At 36.9% G+C, this 12017-nt stretch overlaps 1 protein-coding gene across 3 annotated transcripts in view; it reads left to right on the top strand.

The window, feature by feature from the left end:
- C7H2orf76 (chromosome 7 C2orf76 homolog) overlaps positions 1–12017 on the top strand; it is an 86156-nt gene that overhangs the window by 33595 nt on the left and 40544 nt on the right. The window lies entirely within an intron of this gene.

Raw genomic sequence — 12017 nt, 5'->3', positions numbered from 1 at the left:
ACGGGTTTATGTATTTGGAGACTGATTAGTAAGAGAATGTAGTGTTACCCGGCTGAGCACAAGAGGGCCTTCTGGGGAGTGTGACAGGAAGGTGGCAGGCCTCTGTACAGCCAGGAAATCATGAGAGCTGCTGGTCATTGTGGGCACAGAAGTGACAGGCAGCCTCACTGGTGCTACCGTATCATTTCAAGCTTAACATACAGCAGGCTTGAATTTAGTCTTCATTTTGATTGGTCCTTTGTGGGTTTCTAACCTCTGTTTTCAATTACTGAAGTGTTCCAATCATCAACATTTGATGAAACATCTAGAATAAGCTTTTATTATTATCTTATGATATAATGTACAGATCTTTGTGTACTGTTCTGTGAGTTTTGACAGATGTAGTACTTTATATCCAACTTAAGTTTTAAAAACTGACATAATTTCAGACACGGAAAAGTTGCAGAAACTCCTGGATGCTCTTCACAGATTCCCCAAATGTCAACATTTTGTTAACATTTGTTTTTCTCTCGCCTCCACCTTCCCCCTTCCTCTCTTACTCTCCCACTTCATTCTTTTCTCTGAACCTTTTAGAAGTATGTTGCAGACATGATTCCCTTTTACCTCTAAATATTTCAGTGTGTATTTTCTAAAAACAAGGAATTCACTTACATAAACATAGTACAGTGATGAAAATCAGGAACTTAACGTTGAAACAATGCTATTATCTACTTTACAGACCTTATTGAGATTAATTAATTCCTTTAATCTGAGTTAATTTCTTTATCCTGGAGTCTTTTATTGTATTTCATCACATTGGCAATTTTGAATAGTACAGTCCGGTTATTTTGTAGAATGCAGGTGGGTTTTTCCGGTGTTTTCTCATTATTAGATTTAGGTTATGCTTTTTCTCCCCTCCACAGTTTCCCCTATTATTAACATCTTACATTAGTATGCTGCATTTGTTGCAATTAATGAAACAATATTGATGCATTATTAATTACAGTCCATAGTTTATTCAGGTTTCCTTAGTTTTCAATTTCAAATCATTGAAACAATGCTGACTTCTCGGTGCATTTACACCAGGACGCACATGCTGTCGACTGCCCCCATTAGTGGCAATGGTGACTTTAATCAGTTGGTTAAGGTGATAACTGCCAGGTTTCTCCACTGTACATTTTTATTGTAATTGAAAATTAACTTGTAGGGGTATATTCTGAGACTATGTGAATGTCCTGTTGCTTCTTAAACTTTCATCCACTAGTTCAGCATCCTTTGATGATTCTTGCCTGAATCAGTTATTATGATGATGATTGGCAAATGGTGATTTTTCTTATTCCATCATCCCTTCTAGATACATTAGTTGTTTTTCTACAGTAAGGAAGAGCTTTTTACCCTACCCGCCCATTCTCACCCCCCGCCCCATTTATTTAATCTTTTGTTTATATCACTGTGGACTCAAGGATTCTTACTTTATTCAAAGGATTATAATTCTTTACTATGATTATTTTATTTTGATGCTCTAATCATCCCCATTTTGGCTGGCGGTAGCCCCTTCAGTCTGGGTCCATGTCCTTTTAACATGTCCCCAATCCTTCTTTGAGCACTTCCTTACTTTTTGGTCTAAGATGTTCCAGACATGTCCTGTTCTTTCTCTGCCCCAGCCCTGGGATCAACCATTTCTCAGAGGAGCTCTGACTCTATTACTGGAGAATGTTATTGGGAGACCAACATCTTGTTTTATGTGTGTGGAATGTAAGTGTGTATAGCTAACTTTAAGAAATGTAGTTAATTCTTGACATTTTATTTCCTGATTGACTTTGTAAAATTTCTAAACTCTTCTCCCTTACTTTTTTTTTTTTTGTCTAATCTTGAGTGGTTTCACTGCTCAGTATTACTTGCTTAAGAAGAAAGTGAGGTATATAAACCCATAGGGAAAACGAACTAGTCAGTCAACTTGTTATGGAGAGATTGAGAGCTGGTACTGAGATACTGCCAATTAAAGAGGGTCCTGCTTTTGAAAAGATATCGCCAAAAGCATATTCAGGTTTTGAAATAAAAAACAAATGCCTACATTTTTTATTTTAAAATCTTTGTGTGTGTTATGGGTTACAGTGTTTCTTACTGTTACTACAGTGAGTGCTGTGGTGTTCTTGGTACAGTGCAGAATAGGTTCTCTGAAGTCCTTGAGAATGAGATGTAATCTTCAAGCTGCTCCAGTGCCGCCAGGGGCAGATGTATTCTCCCGGGGGTCACTGTGTTCTTTCCTTCCCAAGTACCATAGAATGCGCCCCATTAGAGCAGTGGTGTGGATCACAGCTAGATGCTCAGCCCAGCCTACTCACATCTTTCACCTGTGCTACTAATAGTATAGCCACTACTTGTTTCTATTGTGCATGTGGGAAATGTGTTCCACTGATTAAAAGGTAAACTTTGGGGTTCAGACCTTTTTGGCTTGTGTGCTCTCTGCCTATCTTTGTCATCTGATTTGAGGTACTGTGGAACTCTGCAAAGCTGGTGAATTTACCCTTTATGAATTGTGTACATAACAAAGACCAAACAGCTTATTACCGAGAAATTTTTGAACTAATAATAATAATAGCAAGCATTACTATGTATCAGATACTGTGCTAAGAACTCTAAGTAGGTTATCTCATTTCATCCTCACAGCATCCTTCTAAATTAGGAACTGTTATTATCTCCATTTTACAGATGAAGAAAGTAAGGAACAGAGAGAGGAGTGAAGAAGCTTGCCTGAGATTACATGGCTAATACAAGGCAAAGCTACAGCCCAACCCAGGCTGTTCAGCTGCACATCATGCACTCCTAAACACGACACTAAGTTGCCTCTTTATTTTTGTCTACTGCCTTGCTTGCTTAAGAGGATCCCTGAAGTAAATGGATTCACTCAGTGTCAAAAGAGTCTTTGAATTTAGTTCATCTTGCTCTAATGTTTTTTTAAATAGAAATATCGTTGATTTACAGTGTTTCAGGTGTACAGCAAAGTGATTCAGTTATATATATATATACATATTCTTTTTCAGGTTCTTTTCCATTATAAGTTATTACAAGATATTAAATATAATTCCCTGTGCTATACAGTAGGTCCTTGTTTACATATTTTATATATAGTAGTGTGTATCTGTTAATCCCAAATTACCAATTTATCCTTCCCACCCCTTACCCTTTGGTAACCGTAAGTTTGTTTTCTATGTCTGTGAGTCTTTTTCTGTTTTGTAAATAAGTTCATTTGTATCATTACTTTAGATTCCACAAATAAGTGATATCATATGATATTTGTCTTTATCTGACTTACTTCACTCAGTATGATAATCTCTAGGTCCATCCATGTTGCTGCAAATGGCATTATTTCACTCTTTTTTATGGCTGAGTATATATATGTATATGTCTTCCATTATATATGTACCACATCTTCTTTATCCATTCATCTGTCGATGGACATTTAGGTTGCTTCCATGTCTTCGCTATTGTAAATAGTGCTGCTATGAACATTGGGATGCATGTATCTTTTCAAATTAAGAGTTTTCATCTTTTTCAGATATATGCCCCAGAGTGGGAATGCTGGATCATAGGGTAACTCTAGTTTTAGTTCTTTTTTTTTTTTTCTTTTTTTGCGGTACGCGGGCCTCTCACTGTTGTGGCCTCTCCCATTGCAGAGCACAGGCTCCGGACGTGCAGGCTCAGCGGCCACGGCTCATGGGCCCAGCTGCTCTGCGGCATGTGGGATCTTCCCAGACCAGGGCACGAACCCATGTACCCTGCATCGGCAGGCGGACTCTCAACCACTGCGCCGCCAGGGAAGCCCTAGTTTTAGTTCTTTAAGGGACTTCCATACTGTTCTCCATAGTGGCTGCACCAATTTTCATTCCTACCAACAGTGTAGGAGGGTTCCCTTTTCTCTACACCCTCTCCAGCATTTATTATTTGTAGACTTTTTGATAATGACCATTCTGACTGGTCTGAGGTCTGGTCTGACTGGTCTGACCTCATTATAGTTTTGATTTGCATTTTTTAAATAATTAGTGATGTTGAGCATCTTTTCATGTGCCTGTTGGCCTTGCTGTAATGTTTTGAACACTTAAAGCTGGAAGGATGTTTGACATTGTGGCATAGCGAATCTTGTACACAGACAGAAATGCTTATTGTGGTGAATGACCTTTTGGGGTTATTTTAGATGCCTTCTTGCCTTTCTAGCTGTTTTTTTCTTATCATAGTCACTTTTTGCCATCCATAGCGTAACCTTGTCTCTTCCCATAATTGTCTGTATTTCTCCCTTAGCCAAGAATCTTTGGTTAAGTTTGATCCGTTCTGCATTGAGAATCATGGTACCACTACACCATGCCATTAAAATCTAAAGCTGTATAAATATAGTACATAAGTATAGTAAATATAAACTAACACTTACAAATAAGTATAAATATATCAATAATAAATACTTAAGGTTATATTTATATGTAAGCATATAAATATAACAAAACAAATAAATCTATTATTAACATATCTGATGTTAATCAGATATTCTGAACACAGAGGTACCATATATTACCTTATACAGATGACAAATTTTCTAGATTCAGAATAAATAAACGAACCAATTATCTAGATAATTTGACATTTTAATTATTCATTGATTTGGAAGCACTTTAATACTTTGTAATACTTTAGATCTTGATTCTGAATGTAAAATTATTTCATCTGTTAAACAGAGGAAAGCTGTGGGGATTTTATCCAACCTTCCAATTCAGAGCTCATTCTTCATACCCTGTTACTCCTGGTCATGTGTTACTTTGTAGAGCAGTCTATTCTATTGGGTGACTACTAGCATAGTTAGAAAGATTTTCTTTATCTTTTTAATTTTTGTATATTTGTTTATATCTAATTCTCCCCTCCACAGTTTCCCCTATTATTAACATCTTACATTAATATGCTGCATTTGTTGCAATTAATGAACCCATATTGATGCATTATTAATTACAGTCCATAGTTTATTCAGGTTTCCTTAGTTTTTACTGAGGTCCATTTTCTGCTCCAGGATCCCATCCAGGATACCACATTACATTTAGTTGTCATGTCTCCCTAGGCTCTGTGAACTGTGACAATTTCTCAGATTTTCCCAGTTTGATGACTTTGACAGTTTTGGGGAGTACTGGTCAGGCCTATCATAACATGCCTCTCTGTTGGAATGTTCCTGATGCTTTTCTCATGATTAGACTGGGGTTATGGGTTTTTGAGAGGAAAATCACAAAGATAAAGTGTCACTTTTATCACATCATATCCAGGGCACCTACTTTCTACATGATTTATGACTGTTGATGTTGACCTTGATCGCTTGGCTGAAGTAATGTAGGTTTCCCCACTGTAAGGTTGCTCTGTTGTCTCCCTGCTCATAATGTACCCTTTGGAAGGAAGTCACTATGCACAGTACACAGTTGAGGAGTGGGGAGTTAATTTACTTGGAATTCTTTTGCATGGGAGATTTTATTTATTTTGTTACTCAAATTATTCTAGATCTGGTCATTGGAAACTCTTTCAGTTGGCTTCTGTGCCCCTTTGACATATGCCATCTGTGTGTAGTTCTGGTACTTTAAGATGTTCCAGGCTAATTTTGTATATCCTGAGCCAGTCCTAGAATCAGCCATTTCTCTAGGAGCCCTGGTTGTTTTACTGGAGAATGGTATTAGAAGCCAAGATCTGAGTGCTAGGTATACTCTTTATTACTGGGGTTTCATTTCTTCTAGGCTCTCTTAACTGACAGAGCAAAGAAATATATGAACCTGTATACTTATGCATAGGTGTAAATATTTTCATGTTTACCATCTGAATCTGTATGTTAAACATGAATTCTTACTGATGTTTCCAACTCTAATCCATTATCACGTGGATCATTCCGGCCTTCTCCCCTTGCTTATCTGTACATCCCCAATCCAACAGTGAGGAACCTGACTCCTAACATCTGCCATTCCTTTACTTACTTGTTTAATTCCAGTATACAGGTATAGCTGTATCAGAGTGGTTAATTGGTACTCTGTGGGAAACAACGTGATATTAACTAGAGTACAGTGCTTTTGTGCAGTTCCTTTTGCCTTAATCTTACAAAAGTCTATTCATTGACAAAGTTATTTAGGTCAGCGCCATTTTTTCACCCTCTTCAGTAAGATTATTTCATCTATTTGCAGTATAGCTGTATTCTCTTGTCACCCTCTGCATTCTTTCCTGGGATCCCCTGTCCTCCTAAATGTTTTTTTGTTTTTTGCTTTGCATACATTAAGGTTCACTCTTTGTGCTGTTAAGTTCTATGGGTTTTGACAAATGAATTATCATACAGAATAGTTTAAGTGCCCTAAAAATCCTCCAGGCTTCACCCATTCATCCTCTCTTCAAGCCCCTGGCATCCACTGATCTTTTTACGGTCTCTAGTTTCGCTTTTTCCAGGATATCATGTACTTGGAATCATACAGTATGTAGCCTTTTCAGACTGGCTTCTTTCCCTTAGGAACATGCATTTAAGGCTCTTCGGAGTCTTTTCATGGCGAGTCACATCTTCTTAATCCCCTTCATCTGGAGCAGCCCCCACCTTCATTTATCTGTCATCGCATTGATTTGTTTTAAAGGAAAATCCAGGTCTGTGTTTTATAGAATGCCCCACAACATGGATTTGTCTGATTGTTTTCTTATGATTAGATTCAGGTTAAACATTTTTGGCAGGATTACCATGTAGCTTGCAGATCTACAAACCACAACCTGTGGGGTCAATCTGACCTGCCACCTGTTTTTATGAACAAAGTTTATTGAAACACAGCCACACCCATTTGTCTACATATTATATGTACTGCTTTTGTGTTTCAGTGGCACTTACACAGTTGTGACAGACTGTATGGCTCACAAAAAACTAAAATATTTATTACTGGTCTTTACAGAAATAGTTTGCTGATCCCTGATGTTGGTGATTCCTCCTAGTTGCATCTCATCGGGAAGCACTTGGTATTGCTTTGCCCCACTATTGGCGGTATTTATTTATTTATTTATTTAACAAACTGGATCACCAGTTTATTACAAAAGGATAAAACTCAGGAACGGCCAGGTAGAAAATATGCATAGGACAAAGCATGGAGAAAGGGTGCAGAGCTTCCATGCCCTCTCGGAGTGCGCCATTCTCCCTGGTATCTCCGTGTGTTCACCGACCTGGAAGTTCTGGTGATACGTATTTAGGTCATTTGGTTAAGGTGCTGCCTACCAGATTTCTCTGTTGTAAAGGTATCTTTCTAACTAATAAGTAGTGTGTGGAGCGATAAACATTGAGACGATATGCATGTGTTGTTTCCGATAGTTTTAGTGTCTATTGATGATCCTTACCTGAATCACTGGTGGTTGCAGAAACTGGGATTTTTTTCTAACTCTGTGACTACTTCTGCATTTATTATCTGGCATTCTTCTGTAAAGAAGCACTCCCTTGGTGCCCCTCCTATTTAGAAAGGAACAGGATAATTTTGTAGTAGCAAATTCGTAGCACATTATCACCTTACCACAAAGGGGCCATTCCTTCAATACAGTGTTGAGGTGATGGTCTCTTGTTTGTAGTAGAAAATGTACTGTAGATTCTTTAGTTTAAATACTTAACTCTATAAATTTGAAACACAAAATAATACTCTATCTTTTGTGGCTATGACAACAGAATGAAAATATAATGACGAAGGTATGCTAACTTAAGGATAGTTAGTGCTTACCTCTGGGAAGGAGGTTAATGGGACTACAGAAGGACATAGAAAAGGGTTCCACTGTATCCATAATGTTTTATTTAACAAAAAAATAGTAAAGATCTGAAGTAGTTATGACAATATGTTAACATTTGTTAAATTTGGTTGATGGGTTAAATGAACTTTTGTTCTATTCTCCATACTTTTTAATGTTTAGATTATTTCATGATTAAAGTAAAAAGCATCTTGATATAGCTTAACTTTGAAGTCTTACTCTAATACCTGATAGAACCCTTCATCAGGGTAGAATGTTGGCACAGTGTTCTGATTAATGTTAGGTCTTTGGTATTCTTGCCTGTACAGATTAGTCATTGAATTAGTCAGTTTCTTTTTTTCCCTTAGGTCTTTGTGCTTTCCTAAAAATCTTTAAATGTAGATCCAGCATCTAAGAAAAAATTACAAATTATACCACTTCTATTTTTAGAGCCTTTACTATGAGGTAAAGAATTATTTTGTTGTCCATTGGTACTTTAATAATTTTCCAGACTTTGTTGATTTCTATATTGAAACATGTGTTTTAACATCTCAGACTCCTTTGTGGCATCCTAATTGCCAGCAGTATATTTATTATGTTGCCTTATTTTTCTCATAATTAATTTTTCTGTGGATGCCTTTTATGGGGACCTGAATGAATGAGTAAAATTACTGGTTGCCTTCTACTGAACTTTCCAATAATGAAATACTAAGTGGGTTTTTGCAGAATTTTGCAATCCTGAACTCTTCTGTAAAAGTTCATTAGATTCCAAAGTTAATAAGTTCAAAGGTGGGAAAACATAAAGTGAAAGAAAAACTTAGTACAAAGTAGGAAATCATTTTCAGAATATAATAGATATGTTACAGCCTTTTGCTTTCAGCCAAGGTGGAGTAACAGGGACTGAACTTTTTCTTTGAATTGAAACAACTGAAAAACTGTGCAAAATACATCAAACAGTGATGTTCAGATATTGGACATCATATAGCACAAGATGGGATAGCAGAAACAAACAAGGTGGCCCCTATGATTGTGCCATCTTACTGTGGGAGAGAGCATGTAGGCCACAGAGCAGGGTGGGGGAATCCAGGCAGAGGCTGGAGAATTCTATGAGTTTATGAGTCACAGCTGGCATCCTGGAGTGGAGTCTGGACAGAGTTCACAGGGCAGAGTACTGGAATGGAACGAGCTGTACAAAGTGAGAGCTCTAAAGATTTGCAGAGCCTGAATCTTCAGTTGAATACGATCAGCATGTGTGTGTAAGGAGGCCAGGTAGAGAACCGCCTGATGGTAGCAGAAGGCAAAATACTCAGAGCTCATGCAGGGCTGGGAACAGTTTGTAGTTACACCAGTCAGGATGGAAAACCTTGTAATTAATAGGGTATTGGGTGGAGTATCTAGAAAGGTATTGCTGCAGTAGTAGGGCAAAATTAACCCTTGGCTAAATTCTGATCATCTCTTACCTAACAAAGCTCAAAAGTAAGACTCAAAAGGATGTTTCCAAGTAATTTCACTGTGTTCCAGAACAAAGCTCAGTATGCTTATAGGAATACAAATATATCCAGTATTCAACAAGATAAAACCCACAATGTCCTGCATCAAATCAGAACTTACCAATCATGCAAAGAAGCAAGAAAATATAAATCATAATTAGGAGAGAAATCAATCATTTGAAACCAAACCAGAAATGCTGTGGATGGTAGAATTAGCAGACAATGACAATTAAAACAGTTATTATGACTATATTGCAAATGTTCAAGAAAGTAGAGGAAAGATTGCGCATGTGACAGATGGAAGATATGAAAAAAAAAAAAAAAAAGAAGAAAAGTCCCAGATTGTCCAGATTGAACTGCAGATGAAAAATACCATGTCTGAGATGTATATGCACTGATTAGGGTTAACATGTAGATCAGATGGGCAGAAGGAAAGATAAGGAAACTTGAAAACATAGCAACAAAAACTATCTAAAATAAAGCACAAAGAGGTAAAAGACTGAGAGAAAAATAAATAGAGCAGTAGGGGGGTATGGGGTAACTTCCAGTAGCCAAATATACATGTAATTGGAGGCCATGAGGAGAGGAGCTGGGACAGGGGAGGGAAGACCTATTTAAAGAAATAATGATTGAAATTTTACAAGTGTGGTGAAAGCTATAAGCCTACATATCCAAGTAGTTCAACAGATCCCAAGGAGAAGAAACATGAAGAAAGCTATACCATGGCATAGCATGATCAAATTGCTTACATCTGGTAATAAAGGTAAAACATTAAAAACAGCCAGAGTAAAAAGGACACATTACATAAAAGGAATAAAGATGAAAACAACAACAGCCTTCTCATCAGAATCAATGCATGCCAGGAAACAGTGGCGCATCATCTTTAAAGTATTGAAGGAAAAAAAGTCAACCTAGGATTCTGTTCCTGTTTTTCAGAAATGAAGCCTTGTCAGACATACAAAAGCAGAAAGAGTCTAGCACCAGGAGATTGAACTATAAGAAATGCTAAAGGATCTTCTTCCAACCGAAGGAAAATAATACCAGATGGAAATCTGGATGCACACAAAGAAGTAGTACTAAAAATTCGTAAATGAAGGTAAAGAGAAAATGCTTTTTTTCCTTATTTTAAAAATATTTTTAAAAAGATATTTGACTATTTAAAGAAAAACAATAATCTGCTGTGGGGTTTATGGAAAATATATGGTAGCAATAGCACAAAGGCCAACAAGGGAGAAATGGAAACATGCGGATATAAGATTCTTTTACTATATGTGAAGTGTTACAGTATCTCTTGGAGGTAGACTGATAAGTTAAAGATATTTACTAAAAACCTTAAAGCAAACACACACACACACACACACACACACACGAATTAAAGAATTACAGCTAATAAGCCAACAAAAGGGGGATAGAGTAGAATCATAAAAAACTGTCAAATAGTCAATTTAAAAGAAGGTAAAAGAAGCAACAGGCATATATTATACAGCACAGAGACATATAGGCATTATTTTATAATAACTTTAAATGGAGTATAATCTGTAAAAATATTGAATCACTATGTTGTACACCTGAAACTAATATTGCAAATCAACTATACTTCAAAAAAAAAAAAAAAAGAAAGAAAAAAGGAAAGGGAGATGATAGTTCTGTTCTTTTCTAATCTGTCATGGAAACAGTTTGGAGATTCCTCAAAAAACTAAAACTAGAACAACCATATGATCCAGCAGTTCCACTCCTGAGCATGTATCCAAAGTAGATGAAAACGCTAATTCAGAAAGATACGTGCACCTCAGTGCTCATTGCAGCATTGTTTACAAAAGCCTAGACATGGAAGCACAACCCAAGTGCCTATCATCTGCCTTTTCTTAAAAAGGTAATTCAGTTCATGCATCTTAATTTAAAATTATTCTTGGTTGCTTCATATTGTGTCTATGATCTCTTAAATCCTTAGGTTTTGTTTTTTTATCCTGATTGCTACTGTTAAGCCATGTCTCCCAAATGAAATTTCGGGAGGTAGTTGGGTTTTGGACTTAGGCAAAGGGCATTCTCTTCCTCTCCCAGTCACTAGGCAAAGGACATTCTCTTCCTCTCCCAGTCACACTGTCTTTCTCTCCCCTCCTAACTGATTTCTCCTTGGTCTCTCTCCTGTGCTCCAGACTCAGTTTCGCCTGCTAAACTAACAACTTCTTTTGTGTTTCTACTTGGTACCTACAACATCACATTTTGTAATGATTGCTCACCAGCTGTCCATGGGCTCATTTAGATAGAACTCCTGACCAATATGCTGGAGGAGAAAGTAATAGATGTCAGTCCTAGGACAGAGCATCTAAGATCTGGTGTCTGGTCCTCCTGCTTACCCCTACCCAAGAGACCATGGATGCCTTGTCTTTCAGAAGGTGCAGAAGTTTTGAACACTGTTTTTGGGGTTAAATTTGTCATCATTTAAATAGTTTTATGTGTCTATAGTCAAATACTTTAAAATGCTTTATATTGAAAAAATAAAGGAAAGTGGAAGAGGAATTAAAGAATAGATGGACAAATAAAAAACAAATAGCAAAATGGTAGGTTTAAACCCAGCTATATCAATAATCACATTAATTGTAAGTGGTTTAAACACCCCAACTAAAATGCAGACATATAACAGGAAGTCTCAATTACAAGTTGCTTGCAAAAAATGTATTTTCTTGTATATAAAGATAAAGATCAGTTAAAGGTAAAGTTATACTATGCTAATACTAATCTAAAGAAAGCTGGAGTGACTGTTAATTTCAGAATAAAGAATATTACAGGGATAAAGGC

The sequence above is a fragment of the Delphinus delphis genome, chromosome 7 (assembly GCF_949987515.2).
Source record: "Delphinus delphis chromosome 7, mDelDel1.2, whole genome shotgun sequence".
NCBI lineage: Eukaryota > Metazoa > Chordata > Mammalia > Artiodactyla > Delphinidae > Delphinus > Delphinus delphis.
The sequence above is the reverse complement of the archived record's forward strand: the minus strand, read 5'-3'. Positions and strand labels throughout refer to the sequence as shown.